We start from the raw sequence: 14,777 nt of genomic DNA, 5'->3' as shown, positions 1-14,777 counted from the left end.
TAGGGGGCGACTCAGCGCCGACACCTCTGTTTTGGCACTCCAAGACTTGTAACAAAAAACCCTCCAAATGCTCCCAAAACTTCTTCAATACTCTTATATACTCAAAATAAATATTTTGGAGCCAAAAAATTGATTTATAAATTCTTATATTGAATGTCAACTTTCACATGTTGACTTTTGTGAATTATTATTGTTTTAGAACATCTTCGTGCCTAAACAATTTCACCATGTATTTAACCAAACTCAACATTCCCACACTTGGTTAAATACATCACCACTTCTCTAGCCAATGATATTAGTGCATAAAGTAAAGTAGCTTTAGGGTTTGAACTTTACCGTAGTGAAAATACTACAAAGCTTAAATCGAAAAGCTAAGGTATTCTTAAAAGATTGAACCCAACATTCCTAGTGATAAAAACCAGTAATGTCTCACACACCCATATCTGATTACTTATGTATTTCCCATTGTTCGCGCTTAGCACTATTAATGACCTTGTGCTTGATCCATTCATAAATCATCCAGAGAGAAAATTTCTACTCTCATGATAGGCGGCCCACCTCTAGGTTCACGTAGGTGAAATTCTTACAACATTTTTGCTACCTTTAGAGATGCTTATTGCTCTTCAACTGAATTTCACTAAAATCCCTAGGCGTAACCCTCACTTTAGTAGCAACCAACATTAACTCACCCTTGATAAAAAATTTAAGTTGTTAATATTGAAACTATTCCCTTATCGAATGATTTGTTCTTACCCATTTAACTCTACACTTGATGTAAACAAGTTTTGAGTTGGGTTGTCATCATTGGGGAATCTATGTATCAATGAGTTTTAGTCCCATCCTTTTATTTATGGAACTAACCAAATATCTCCCAAGAGGTTCGGTAAACGGATCCACTAAGTTCTCACATGATTTCACATATGAAATTTATATGATACTCTTATCAATAAATTCCCTCAGATAGTCATGTCATAGACTTATATGTCTATACTTCCCATTATAAATCTTGTTGTAAGCTCTAACCAACGTGGTTTGATTATTACAATGTATCGAAATTGTTGATATATCAATCACGATTTTCGGTATCTCCAACATGAGATCTCTTAGCCACTCGGCCTCTTTGTCGGTTGCCGCTAGAGCTACAAACTCGGACTCCATGGTTGAGTGACATATACATGTTTGTTTCTTAGAACCCCAAGAAATTGCACCACCACCAAGGGTGTGTTGGGATTTGTGCCCTTAAAGTGTATTTCTGTATGAACGACTATTGTTAATTAAATAAAGTTAATATTTTGCACTCATATTTGTATTTAATTATTGTAGAGGCTGATTCTTACAATTGATTACATAAACAGGCTTCAACAACCTATCAAGAACAAAGAGAGAGACAAGAGTTCAATTAAAAGCACTGGTGGGGTGTCAACCAAAGGGACTCTGACGCTCAAGTTAGTCAGATTGTCGTGAAAGATAACTAAAAGTGTAAAACGATAACGTAAGTAATAATGAATAAGTGAGTAGAATGATAATTGGGTGATGGCGGAGCTTGACAGCCCGGAAAAGGTCAATCTGACTGGTTTGTTGTCATGTGATGGCGGAGCTCGACAGTCTGGTCATGACAGTTTGACTTGTTTGTGGGCAGGAGACAGCGGAGCTCGACAATCTAGTTAGGTCAGTCTGACTGGTTCATGGTCAGGTGACGATGGAGCTCGACACTCTGGTCAAGTAAGTTTTATTTGTTCGACTTGCTTGACAGGATCAACTTAAGAGAATATTACCAATCAAAGAGAGTGTTAAGAGTAACTGTTATTAGATAGCTTGTCATCTCCCCTTAGGTTTTTCCTTATAGCCGTCCTCCTAATCGTTGCCCTTTCGCCTTCCTGATCCATCTGACTCACCCCAAGTGCTTACCTTCCATAATTCATGGAAAAGGTTACGTGTACATTGACTGTTTCAAGGTCCCTAGCTGACTGAGCGTATCCGGATTCAGGTCCAGGTATGGATTGACCATTTGGATGGTTCATTCAAAATGGCTAGTCGGGCTGGTTTATATGGCCTAGCAGGCTAGTCTGGCTGACTTGTTGAACTTTTTATCATGTAGACAGATTTTTTCCACTACAGTTTCTCCCTCACTCTCTAGTTAGAATTTATTCTATCTAGAGAGTTTATGATGTAAAAAATATGTCCGCTAATCGTGATTGTGGTATAGGGTTGATAGACCAAGCACACAGAAGGCGTGCAAGGCCTTGATGTCATATGGCCTAAGTGTCCGGCTATCCGGATCAAGTGCGAGGTTATGTGCCTTGCATGCATCATTGATGTGCGTGAAGCTCAGAGCCGTCAGGATATCCGAGTGCACAGCTCCAAATGTTTGGGCGCAACTCTAAGCGGTCGACAAGCTGGCTAACTATTTATGCATGCGAGGGTCTACTGGTCGAATGGCCATGTGCATACGCGAGGCTAGCGCAAGAAGCTTGGAGTTGTCAGGCTGTCCAAGTGCATGGGTTCGATTGTCCGAGTGCACAGGGCCTAGTATCCGGATGGAAATGTATGCGCAGGGGAGCCTGGTCTGATTGTCCAACTACAGGTGCGCCTGGGGGATTGTCCGGTCCATTTGGGGCGCAAGAGACTGAATGGTCTGGATGGGCCTGTGCACGAGGACCAAGTGCTTGGCAGGTATGTTTGCCATCTAAACGAGTGTAAGAGGCATGCAAGCCAATTAGCCTAGGAGACACACGCGGGCTGTGAGGTCGAGGGGACCGACTAGCTGAGTGGCATAGAAGCGCGTGCAAGCAGTGTGGCCGAGTGGCCTAGGAGGAGTACGTTATGCATGCTCGACTTGTCATATGCGTACGAGGCCACGTGCCTAACTGACCATGCGTGCATGGGTCTGAGTGGCTCGTGTGGCCATGCATGTGGACCGTCTGGTCCGACTGGTGCCAGCGAAGGCCCTTAAGGTCCACTTGCTTTGCCTGAGGTCATATTTTACTAAATATGTCCAACCCCAGATATGTTTTTTGGCAAATTTGTTTTTATGTGTACTATTTTCAACTGTTGGACGGTTGTCACTTATCATCCATCTAAGGTCCCCTTGTGCCTATAAATGTGGATCTTGTTTTCAAGTTTCTCACATTTGGTGGAGCCTTTGGTGGAACTTGTCTTTGAGATTTGAGGAAAGCTCTCTAAAGGTTAGTTTTATTTTTCTTTTCTTTCTTTGGATGTTCTTATGTCATTCTTCTTATTCTTATATGATATTGAAGTCATTTTTTATATATTGTATTTGTAGCTTTTGTTTTATTCAATATTATTGTAGTATGTATTTGATCTTTGATGATAGTAGAAACATGTATTTTCACTGTTGGTAATGTATCATGATAGTTTGGCTTAGTGCATCAATAGTGTTTGATTGACTAGGTAGGTTGAACGACTAATTCGTCTGGTTCTTTTTCCTTTCTCTCAGGATGTTTAGCCTAGATGACATGTCTAACTGTCTAGTTGGTTAGATGAGCATTAGTTGTTTATAAGTCGATAACTTATTGATTTATGTTTCCTTGTTGGCTGGTAGATGAATGATGTTTATAATTATTTTTACATCTACCCGATCTTAGATATTGCCTTTGTTCTAGGTGATCTTTTGAGCATGTCTACTAGTAATTGAGGCAGTTGTTGTGGGTCTTCTAGTGGGATGACTTGTTCTTCTAGTGACGATGGTAGTTGCACCAATCCTAACATTCCTACTGGTATGGTCGGAATTGGTGTGCATATTGATGAGCCTATTATTGGTGGTCTGTCTGGATGCATGCTCCTGGGTCATAACCCAAAGTCAAAAATTACTTTAGAGGACTTGCCTTGGCTTCGTCAGAATTATGATATACTTAGTTACGTTATTCTGGATGTTTCTTCTTGTGGGGAGCAGGCTTATTAGAATTTTCCTGGCTGGGTACGCGTGTATGAGCTTCCTTTCGAGAAAGGGTTTAGATTTCCTCTTCCTAGGTTGGTGAGGGAAGTATGTCAGTATCATCTTATATCGCCTAGCCAGCTAATGTCAAATGTCTGGTGGGCCTTAATGGCTATGGAAGCCTTTTGTGAGAAACATGGCATTGAGTTTAGTGTTGTAGAAGCATTACATGCTTACTCTTTTAAGGAGCGTCATTCTGTTAAGGGTAGATACCAATTCTTATCTAGGTCGAAGGGTTCCCTTATTGTCGGTCTGAAAGATTGTGACAAATATTGGAAGGATCAATAGTTTTTTGTTCCTTATAATGTGTTGGGCTTGTCGGTTGGTTGTAGGATTCCTCAAGCATGGTCTCCAGCCAGTGAGTGTTTACAAGTGAAGAAATTATTAATTTTTTTTCTTTTTTTTTTTATAGACTCATTGGTATTCTTTTTGACTGGCTATCTTGTTCACTTTGCAGGCATGGTGAATTTATATTTTTCCTGGGTGTATCGAGGGGCTAAAGGAAGGGTTGATCGATTTCCTGAATTTCTGGAAGAAGATTGTAGGTGGCAAGTGGTCTTGTCTGACTCGAACCTTTGAAGTAGCTCTTTGTGCAGTCAGATTCCTCGTCATCCCAAAGGTATTTCCCTTCCAATAAGTCACATTCAATCTCAAATTATACTTATCACAAGGAGTCTTGAAATTTTGGGTTATGGGTCTTCCTTTCTGATTGAACTGACGCCAGGCGAACATAATTTTTCAAACCTTCTTATGGCTGGACGAATGTTCCATCTGGATCTGGCTAGATTGGGGACTATGGAATGCCTACGAGCACGTAAGAAGTAGGCGGGTGTGACTTCATGTATTGAAAAGGAGGTTATTAATGCTGATTTGCCTCCTCTTCCTCCTTCTCTGAGGACTTAGAAGAAGAAGAAGAAGCGGGCATCTCCGACTGACCCGACAGATTGGTTTAGTGAGAAGATTGATCTTTCTTTCCTGTCGAATGCCTCAGCATATTCTGAGTTCAGCCCACACCTTGGAGAGGTTAACAAGCTATTATGGCCTGAGGATAAAGACAGATTTGATGAGCTTGGGGCAGAACCGTCGCTTTCCACTTCTATTTATCATGCCTTTCAAGTGTGTCTGATTTATTAAAAAATTAATTGTGTATGGTTGAATGATGAGACTGGTCGAATTTTTTTTTAGCAGAGTATGCAATGCCTTTTGCGGGCAAATGAGAAGATTGAAGATTTTGAAAAACAAGTGAAAGAGTTGAAGACTCAAAGGGTTGATCTACAGACTGAGGTTAAATGGTTGAAGACTTGCAAGATGGAACTTGAGAATGTTAATGGGGAACTTAAGACCCAGTTGAGTGTTAAGGAGAAGGATGCCAGTTGTCTGCAATCTACCTTGGCTACCCTAGCCAATGTTCAAGCCAAGGTCGGTATGTTGGAGGGTCGTCTGACTGATATTGGCTTGGAAGTTGAGGTCCAATGTCATAGTCAGGTGGCAATCAATTATTTCAATGGGAAGATTGAGTCTTTGGATGTAACTCGATTTATGGCTGATTACGAGGAGCTGCAGCGAATGAGGGTTGAGGATGTTGCTCAAGCTCATAACCTAGTTATCTCCTTTGGAGATATGACTACACGTGACCTTAGTCAAGATGACTGATCCCTAACCTTTGTTTGTTGTAGGAACTCTATGTTGGATGACTGTATGAACTCTTTATAAGTTGTTGTAGCTTCTATCTATAATTATATAGGTCGTAGTCATACTAGTCTGAATGGATGGTATGGTAAACTGACAGTCCAGATGCTTTTATGTAGCACTTTTGTATTTTAACTCAAGACAATCTTGTATCAATGTATGTTTTCTTTGGATGATTGATTGTGTTATCTTACTTCTTGTTTTTGTTTTGTCCGGATATTGTATGGTTTGTCCAGATGGTTGTCTAGTTTTTCTTGATGGCTGATTAACTTAGCTCATCCTTTCCTTTGCTTCGGATGTCTGATCGACTTAGCTCATCCTCTTGTACTCGTTTCAAGACAATATTGTACTCGTGTATTTTTATTTTTTAGATGACAGGATGATTGATTGTATTATTGTACTACTACTATTTTACCTTGTCCAGATGACTGCCTAGATGGCTGATTGACTTAACTTATCTTTTCCTTTCATTCAAGATGGTTGATTGACTGGTGATTTACTCTATCTTTGTCCCTTATTCTAAGTGTAATATACTTATTATTTTAGACTTAGATTTTTGTTTTTTCTTACGCTAACTCGTGGCGTTCTCATCCTTAGATGAATCATGGCCAAGCTAGTTTATCCTCTTGATCGACTTGCTGGATGACCAATCTAGTAAAATAAACAAGTGAAGGATCACCTTGTCCGGATGTAATTGGGGTTGCACTCCGTAGATCTGCCTACATACCCTTTTCAAGGATTAAAACCAAATGTAGTTCTGACACTTCCTACTTGATAATGTCAGTATGTAGCTTGAATGAAGATCTCGTGAGATCATTGATGAAAGTAGGTGGAAGAAGACTAGGTAAAGTTAAAAGTGATATTGTTTTAAGTGGACGACATTCTAGTTTTTTTATATCGCATACCTCTTTAGTTTGTAGCTTCTATGCTCCATGTCCAACTACCTTAGTGATCCGGTAGTAGTCTTCCCAAGTTGGGGCGAGCTTACCTGCTCCTACTTCCTTAGTGTTCTAGAACACTCTTCGTAATACTAAATCTCCCACTTTGAATGTTTGAGTGCGGATGTTCTTGTTGTAATGTCTGGCTATGCTTTGTTGGTAGGCTGAGACTCTTAAGAGTGTTTTGTCTCTTTTTTCGTCGACAGTGTCGAGTTCATGGCACATTTTTTCCCAGTTTTCTTCATCAGTCATCAGCTCATATCTAGCTGTCAGAACTTCACTTTCAGTATGGACACCATTTTTCCATAGAAGGCTAAGGGAATATGGGTGAATCTGCTTACTTCAGAGCCACTTGTTATTATGTTGACGGTGCATTCATGAGTAGGCGGTGTGGGTGGAGTCATCTTTCTCTAGCTGCCTGACTTGTCTTCTGTGTTTTGGTAGGTTTTCTTGGCATTGTATGTTAAGAGGTCAGTCGGGTGTCCACTTTTCAATAAGTTTGATACTTCAAGTATTAGGGCAATGCATTCGTTTGTCTGGTGGCCATGGTCAACATGGAAGTCGCACCACTTAGTTTTGTCCCTCTGATCGGTTGGTGTTCTCAACCTTTCGGGCCACCTCACCTTGTCTCCAGGGTCTTTTAACATCACTACAACTTTAGCAGGTGATACTGAGAGGTTGTATTCTGCTACTTTTGGTCCATCTATGGGGCGTGTCTCAGATGACCGGTTGTATTCCCTTCTCCTGTTCTCAGGTCTACTATGATATGGGTATGGCTCGGATCGTCTGTAATTCTATTGTTTGTCCACCCTTGAGAGTCTCTTCGAGTATCCTTTCGTGAGGAGGAGCAATAATAATTGGCTTCGTCCTCCTCCCAATTGATCTATTCCCAAGCTTTGGCAATGACATCTTCCATTGTCTTGCAAGGGTACTTGGTGAGTTCTTCGTGCAGGTTTGAGTCGTAGCAGAGTCCTTTTCGGAAGGATGAGATGGATGTGTCCTGATTTCAATTGGTTATAAACACCTTCTCTTTATTGAAGCGACCTACATAGTCTTGCAAAGGCTCACTCTGTCATTGAACTATGATGGATAGGTCTTCTGTAGGCTTTTCAAGCTTCCTGCTACTAGCAAACTGGTCAACAAAAGTGTCAGTTAGATGTGCAAAATTAGAGATAGAATTATTAGGTAAATTAATATACCACTGGAGGGTTGGTTGAATCAGAGTGGAACCAAACCCCTTACACATGCAAGCATCTCTCATGTCACGCGGGATGGCCACAGTAAACATCCTCTGTCTGTATTGGGCGATATGGTAATCAGGGTCAAAAGTCCCGTCGAACATCTTCATGTGAAGGAAGCGAAACTTTTTTGGTATCTCGACCATTGCTATATTGTCAATGAACAGGGAGTTAGTGCAGCATCTTGCTACATTCTTTTCAATTGGAGTTGGCATTCTAGGAATCCGTTTGATAAGTGCTTCCATCTCGGCCAATTTACGAGCCAACTCAGGATCTTGGATTGGAAGTGAGCTAATGGTGGTATGGAGGGCTAGCTCACTTATGACTGATTGATTCGGTCTGATTGTCTGCTGCTCAAGGGTGTTCTAACAAGCTTCAATAAAGGTCTGGCTGGCTCTAGTGGCTGGCTGACTAGCTCCTGGAACCTGGTGTTGTCTAGCAACAGAGACTGACTAACCGGCTTCTGGGATCTACTGATATCCGAATCCAGTGGCTGGTTGACTATCTCCCGGAACCTGCTGTTGTCCGGTTGTCGAGGTTGGCAGGATGACTCCTGGAGTCTATTGTTGTCCGAGTACAGATGAATGTCCATGTTCAGTCATGATTACCTGTTCTCTTGCATTGACAGTTGAATTCGATATGTTAGATATGGTAGGTGGCGTGTGATAGTTCCTTACTGAGGATGATGGATCTGGCTGATTCGGTCCATCATTGCTAGAGATAGGGGTGAAGTCACCCAAAGGTTGCATCGGACTGATTGGGCCTCAGAAGCAAGATGGCTAGACCTCAGTAGTCTAGGAGGACATGGCTTCCATTCCCACGAGCAAGTCTACATTCTCAGTTTCGAGCCTCTTCATTTCTTGTGATCCTCATTCATTTGACAGTAATGGCGGCGAGCTAGGAAGTCAAATTGGGTGTCTCAGTCATGTCTAACATAGCTCTTAAGTGAACTCCTTATTTATTTGTCAATCATCTAATTTCTAGGGCCCCACGATGGGCGCCAAGTTGTAGAAGCTGATTCCTACAATTGATTAAACGAGCACTAGCAACCTGCCAAGAAAAAAAAGAGAGACAAGAGTTCAATTGGGAGCATCGGTGGGGTGTCAACCAAAGGGAGTCCAACGCTCAAGTTAGTTGAATTGTTATGAAAGATAATCGAGAAAAGTAAAATGACAACGTAAGTAATAGTGAATAAGTGAGTAGAATAATAATTGAGTGGCGGCGGAGCTTGACAGCGTGGTCAGGTCAGTTTGACTGATTCATGGTCAGGCGACGGCAGAGCTTTACAATCTGGTCATGTCAGTCTGACTTGTTTGTGGTTAGGCGATGAAAAATCTCGATAGTCTGGTCAGGTCAGTCTGATTGGTTCATGGTCAGGTGACGATGGAGCTCGAAAGTTTGGTCAAGTCAGTCTGACTTGTTCGACTTGCTTGACAGGATCAATTGGAGAAAATATTACCAATCAAAGAGAGTGTTCTAAGTAATCGTTATCAGATAGCTTGACATCTCCCCTTAGGTCTTCCTTATAGTCCTCCTCCTTACTGTTTCCCTCCACCCTCCTAATCCGTCTAATTCGCCCCAAGTGGTTACCTTCCAAAATTCATGGAGAAGGTTACATGTACCTTGACTTTTTCAAGGTCCCTAGTTGACTAAGCGTATTCAGATTCAGGTTCGAGTGTGGATTGGCCATTTGGATGGTTCATTCAATATATGTGAGCCCATTTACATTGGTTCGGTCCTTACTGGCTAGTCGGCCTGGTTTATTAGGCATGGCTGACTTGTTGGACTTTTTATCATGTAGACAGATTTTGTCCACTACAATTATACATGTCATTTATCATTAAGATCCAATATTATTGATGTGGTCTTGAATTAAATAACTGTATAAAGATATATATATATATATACAAGAGGATTTAAACCAAGATAATAATATAAAAATTGTTTGTAATCGCTAAATAAATTGGGAGCTTTATTTAATAAAGATTATGAGTACGATGTATCTTCTGTTTCAGACAGAATAGTTTATCTAGACTGGTAAGTGTAGCAACACAAAGAGACAAAGCAATTGTTTACAATATAGATTGTATTGGACTGGGACACGATAAAAGAAAAAACTTATGATAATCTCCATTAAAATATAGAAGGTCAACATTCAATTATCGATGGTCGTTTGAGACTTGACCTCAATCCTGAAGTGACTAATGAACTCCTATTTGTACTTTTATGACATTTGACTTATCGGGTAAGGTTCAATATTCCTACGACCAAAATCTTGATATCTTGGAATCATAGAAATACAAGTGGTTGGGAACATACTTCACATATATGGAATCTGATCCATACTTAAATGAAAGCATATTAGTTATTCCTTTTAGTGTTGATTCGGGGCTTGAACATAGAGCGCTTAATTTCTGTTAGAGAACTGAAATTTTATTCTATAATTACATTTATAAAATAATATTCATTAGAAGATCAATGTAAATAATTGATAAAAACATAATTAGAGAGGTTAACGGACATTAAGATCTAGCTCTAATTATGAAAAACTAGCAGAGGGTCGTAACTTTTGCAATGACTAAATCAATAGGCGACTTTATAGTTATAGCTTCTAATAATATAAGACTGTAATTTTGAGACTTCAACTGAATTTCTACTCGAATAATTCTTAGTTAATAAATTAATTAATGGAACTACGGGCTCATACTGTCCCCGTACTAGCCAGATAACACAGAGGTAGGATTTTGGTATTCAAAGGAAATAATTAAAAATAATAAACTATTATTTTTAATCTCTCAAATTAATATTATTTATTAAATAATATTTAAAATATTATTTATCAAATGTTATTTAATGGAAAATAATTATATTAATAATTTTGTGAAACTAATTTTTATTGAAAATTAATTTAATCATATTTAATTTTTTGGTATAATTGTATACTACATAAAATAATATGATAAAGACGCAACAAATAACATTTTGTATAGATAAAATACCAAAGGGCCCAAAGCTCACGCAGATGCCCAATGAGATTAGAGTTAGGTCTTATTTGTATTGTTATATTAATAGAATATAACATCAAGAAAATAAATAGAGACATCATATGCATTTAACGTTATTTTGCCAAGATATAAAAATATAGAACTTTGTTCTTTCTGAATTGTGAGAAGAACACTCTCTCATTTGTTGAGATTCAGAAGTGTTTTATTGTGTATCCTACAAAATAGCATAAACATACACTTGTCTCCTTCTCTTTGTGTGATCCATAGTATGGAAGATGGTGGGTTAGGAGGCTAAGACGTTATTTGATCTACACATGTTTTACATCTAGAAAAGATATTTGTAATTTTCTATTTTATCCAGATTCATGTGCATGAGAAATATCACATTCTAGTTATGGTTCCTAGAGTGATTCGATCACATGCTTTAATAATTGTTATTATTGAATTGAAATGTTATCACATGCTTTCACCGTACTGTCAATCACATGATCAAAAACCAACAATTGGTACCAAAGACATGGTTGAGATCATGTGTCATGAATCTGATATGTGTTTATTTTGAATACATGAATACGTAGAGCACATGTTTTATGACTGGGTTTAAGGGTTGTTATTGTTTTTATTATATTTTGAATATGTTGAATGTGATCGATCTTTAGCTGTATGGTTCTCTTTGTTCTTTGTTGTGTTTTTATTTTTGAATTAGATTCAATGTACATCTGTATAGGTTCTTTGTAATTTTTTAAATTTATAGTTTTAAAAATTTAAGTTATGTTCTAGAATGAGATGTTATTCAATAGGATTGAATACCACCAACATTGTTTGGGGTTTATTGCATTAGTAATTATTGTAATTATATATATATATATCACGGCATTTTGGCGTGACTGTCAAGTGAGCAACAATTTTGGTTTTTTAAGGAATGATCAAAGACATAAGCCATGCATGAATGCACTATATGAGCAACTAATCAATTATTTATTTTATTTTTTTGAAAAAAGGGATGTTGCCATGTAAGTTTTGTTTTTATATTATTTAATTAATAAGATTAATTATTTAATTTAAATAAATATATATATATATTAATATTTGATGTTAAGATATTTAAGAGAATAATTGGGTTGTTAGTTGAATGACCAATCTTTTTGTTTAAGAAACAAAAAGAGAATATTCTCCTCTTTACAATTAGGGAAGTTGGTGATGGTTATAAATTCAAATTTAAATTGATTAATTATTTTATTAATTAATTAATTTTAAATTTTCAAAAATTAACTATATTAATTAAATTATTTAATTATTTAATTTAGTACCAAATAAATTGTTAATTATTTATTTGGGGAAATAAGACATTTATGTCTTAATTCAAAATTAAAAAAGTGAATTGTTAACTTTTCTTAATTTTATTATTGGGAACATTTGATTATTAAATGTGATTTTTTTATTAATATGTATATAAAAAATTTATAGTTCATTTACACAGTAAATAAAGAATTAATTCACAACAACATAAACTAAAGTTTTTTTTTATTAAAAATACGGCCTCTTGTAACCTTTAATCTATTCTTTATTTTCTTATGATTTTACGGGAATAAGGTTTCAACGCTACTCAACGAGCCTTGCCAGCGTCTCCACCCACTTCTTTTGCTTATTCTCTCTGTCCTTTTTTTGCTTATTTGCTTGTGCTTTCTTCAATGTTTTTTTTTTGCGTATTTTCTGCTACTTTAGTAACTTCTTTTCTAGCTGCACAAATGTAGTTTTTGAAGTAGAAAGGATTAGGATATGAGAGCATTATTTTTTATCAAATAATAATAATATCAAGTAGACTATATTGATTTAAGCACGAGAGAGCTAAACTCTGTTTAAAGTGTGGCCAACAACACCTACACATTGGCACGCAAATGAAGTAATAAATATATGTACCATCACTCAATTGCATCGCAATATATATATATATATATTGGTTTCACATCTGCAAATATCATTATTAATTAATCTATAGATTCTTCTTCACATACTGTGGAAGAAGTAGATATGTTATGAAATATGTCATTGTAACGCCCTAGGTAGCCAAGACCGTTACACTGTGTATTTATAAAGGTACGGGACTTGCTAATCAAGTCATTTAGTCATTCAGTCATTTAGTCACTGACATCACTAATGAACTAGGGTTAAAAGGGTTTTGGTCAGAAAGTATACATTTCATGTAATTAAACGTTTTGAACAAGAGACCCAAAAAGAAACAGTGTTTTAAAGTCATTTTACAAAATTTCCAGAGTACAAACAACCACTAGCCACTCTAAGGCAAAACAGACATTTATGGTCCCCCTATTCTTGTCTCCTCCTCAACCGTGGCGGCCGAGCAGCTGATCATATACATTCTGCCTTCAGAGCTCTCCGATTCAGGGCTGATCAAGCTTACCCTTGCCTTTACTTGCACCATGTAGCACCCATGAGCCAAGGCCCAACAAGAAAACATAACGTTATAGTACAAACAATGATAACAATCGAATAATCCTTAAAGCATGTTCATACACTTAGCATACCACATTAATCACATAGTCTATAGACATAACCAGAGAATTAACAAATCAACACTCAGCTATTCAGCTTGACAAATCCATCAATCAATAATAATAATCAAATCACATGATAATCAGGGTTGATGCCCTTAGGTAGCACCCTCTGTTTACCCCATTGACTCTGATCCGCTTAAACCGAGCTCAGTGCATAATAAGCTGTCCTCAGCTACCAGTGGTTGAGCCACGCCCTGTGCACCAATGTAAACTCCGGCACTCTTAGGCCATTTGTTTATTATTCACATGGCATAATACCATCCTTCATAGAGCATACAAAACAGGGAACCCTTAGTCCGATTATAAATTAAGAACCGGGTGCAGTTTTCTTACCTTTAATTTCTAAACGTACTGGTTACGTGAGATGCCTCTTGAGCACGATCTGTTTCTCGAGCCCCGAGCTTATACCTAGTCACAACCAAGATAAGGGATACCATTCATAATTGTAAAAAGGGTTTCCGGATAAGGTTCTAGCCTCCGGGACATTGAATTCCACCAAACACAGTAGTAGAATCGATCCCTAGCACCCTAGGTTATGTTCCCGCGCTTAAAAGCTCCAAAAGGCCATAAATATCCTCAAGGGTCGTAGCTCAAGCTCCCTATGCCGCGGCATGGCCCCAACCAGAGGCTCAGCCTTGCCCAAAAATTGACACGGGTCGCGGCCCTACATACCCCATGCCGCGGCCCGCCCTCCATCTCCAGCACCCATCAGCCTTAGAGGGCCGCGGTACACCAAGAACTATGCCGCGACCCGACCCCTTTGAACACAGAAAAACCACCATTTTTAACACTCAAACCACCGATAACCATCCCAATAATATAATCCAACTATCACAAACATTCTACCATGATTTCAGTAACATAAGCCACCAGAAACCTATTCTAAAAACTCACCAAAACACCACTTTAATTTTTGAAACCCACATACTCAAGAACACCAAAACCAGCAAGAAAAACCCAGAATTCAAACACTATATCATAAATTGGAGCTTACCTTCACTGAAAAATCAATCCTCCAAGCAATAACTGAGCTAACACACCCAAGCTTTCTGCCTTAGTTCAACCTTGAAGTTAAGAACCTAAGAACTATTAGAATCCAGCCCCAAAACTACATAATCAATTGATCAAAAATGCAATTCAATGCTTACCTCTCTTCCTGGTTAGTTTTCTTAGCTTCTACTAAGTTAATCTTCCAAAATCTCTAGTCAATTCACTGAATTCCAGCCAAGTTCTTCTTGGTTCCTTGTGGTTTCCCTTAGTTTTTCTGTAGTTTTCCTTGAGAGAGAAAAAGAGGAAGGGAGAAAGGTCGGTTCTTAATGTTTCCACCACTTTCTAAGTTTTGTTTATCTATTCTTAAGCAATTAAGTCAATCTCGAGGC

Source organism: Humulus lupulus, chromosome 7 (assembly GCF_963169125.1).
Source record: "Humulus lupulus chromosome 7, drHumLupu1.1, whole genome shotgun sequence".
Taxonomy (NCBI): Eukaryota; Viridiplantae; Streptophyta; class Magnoliopsida; order Rosales; family Cannabaceae; genus Humulus; species Humulus lupulus.
This window is presented reverse-complemented; position numbering follows the sequence as displayed.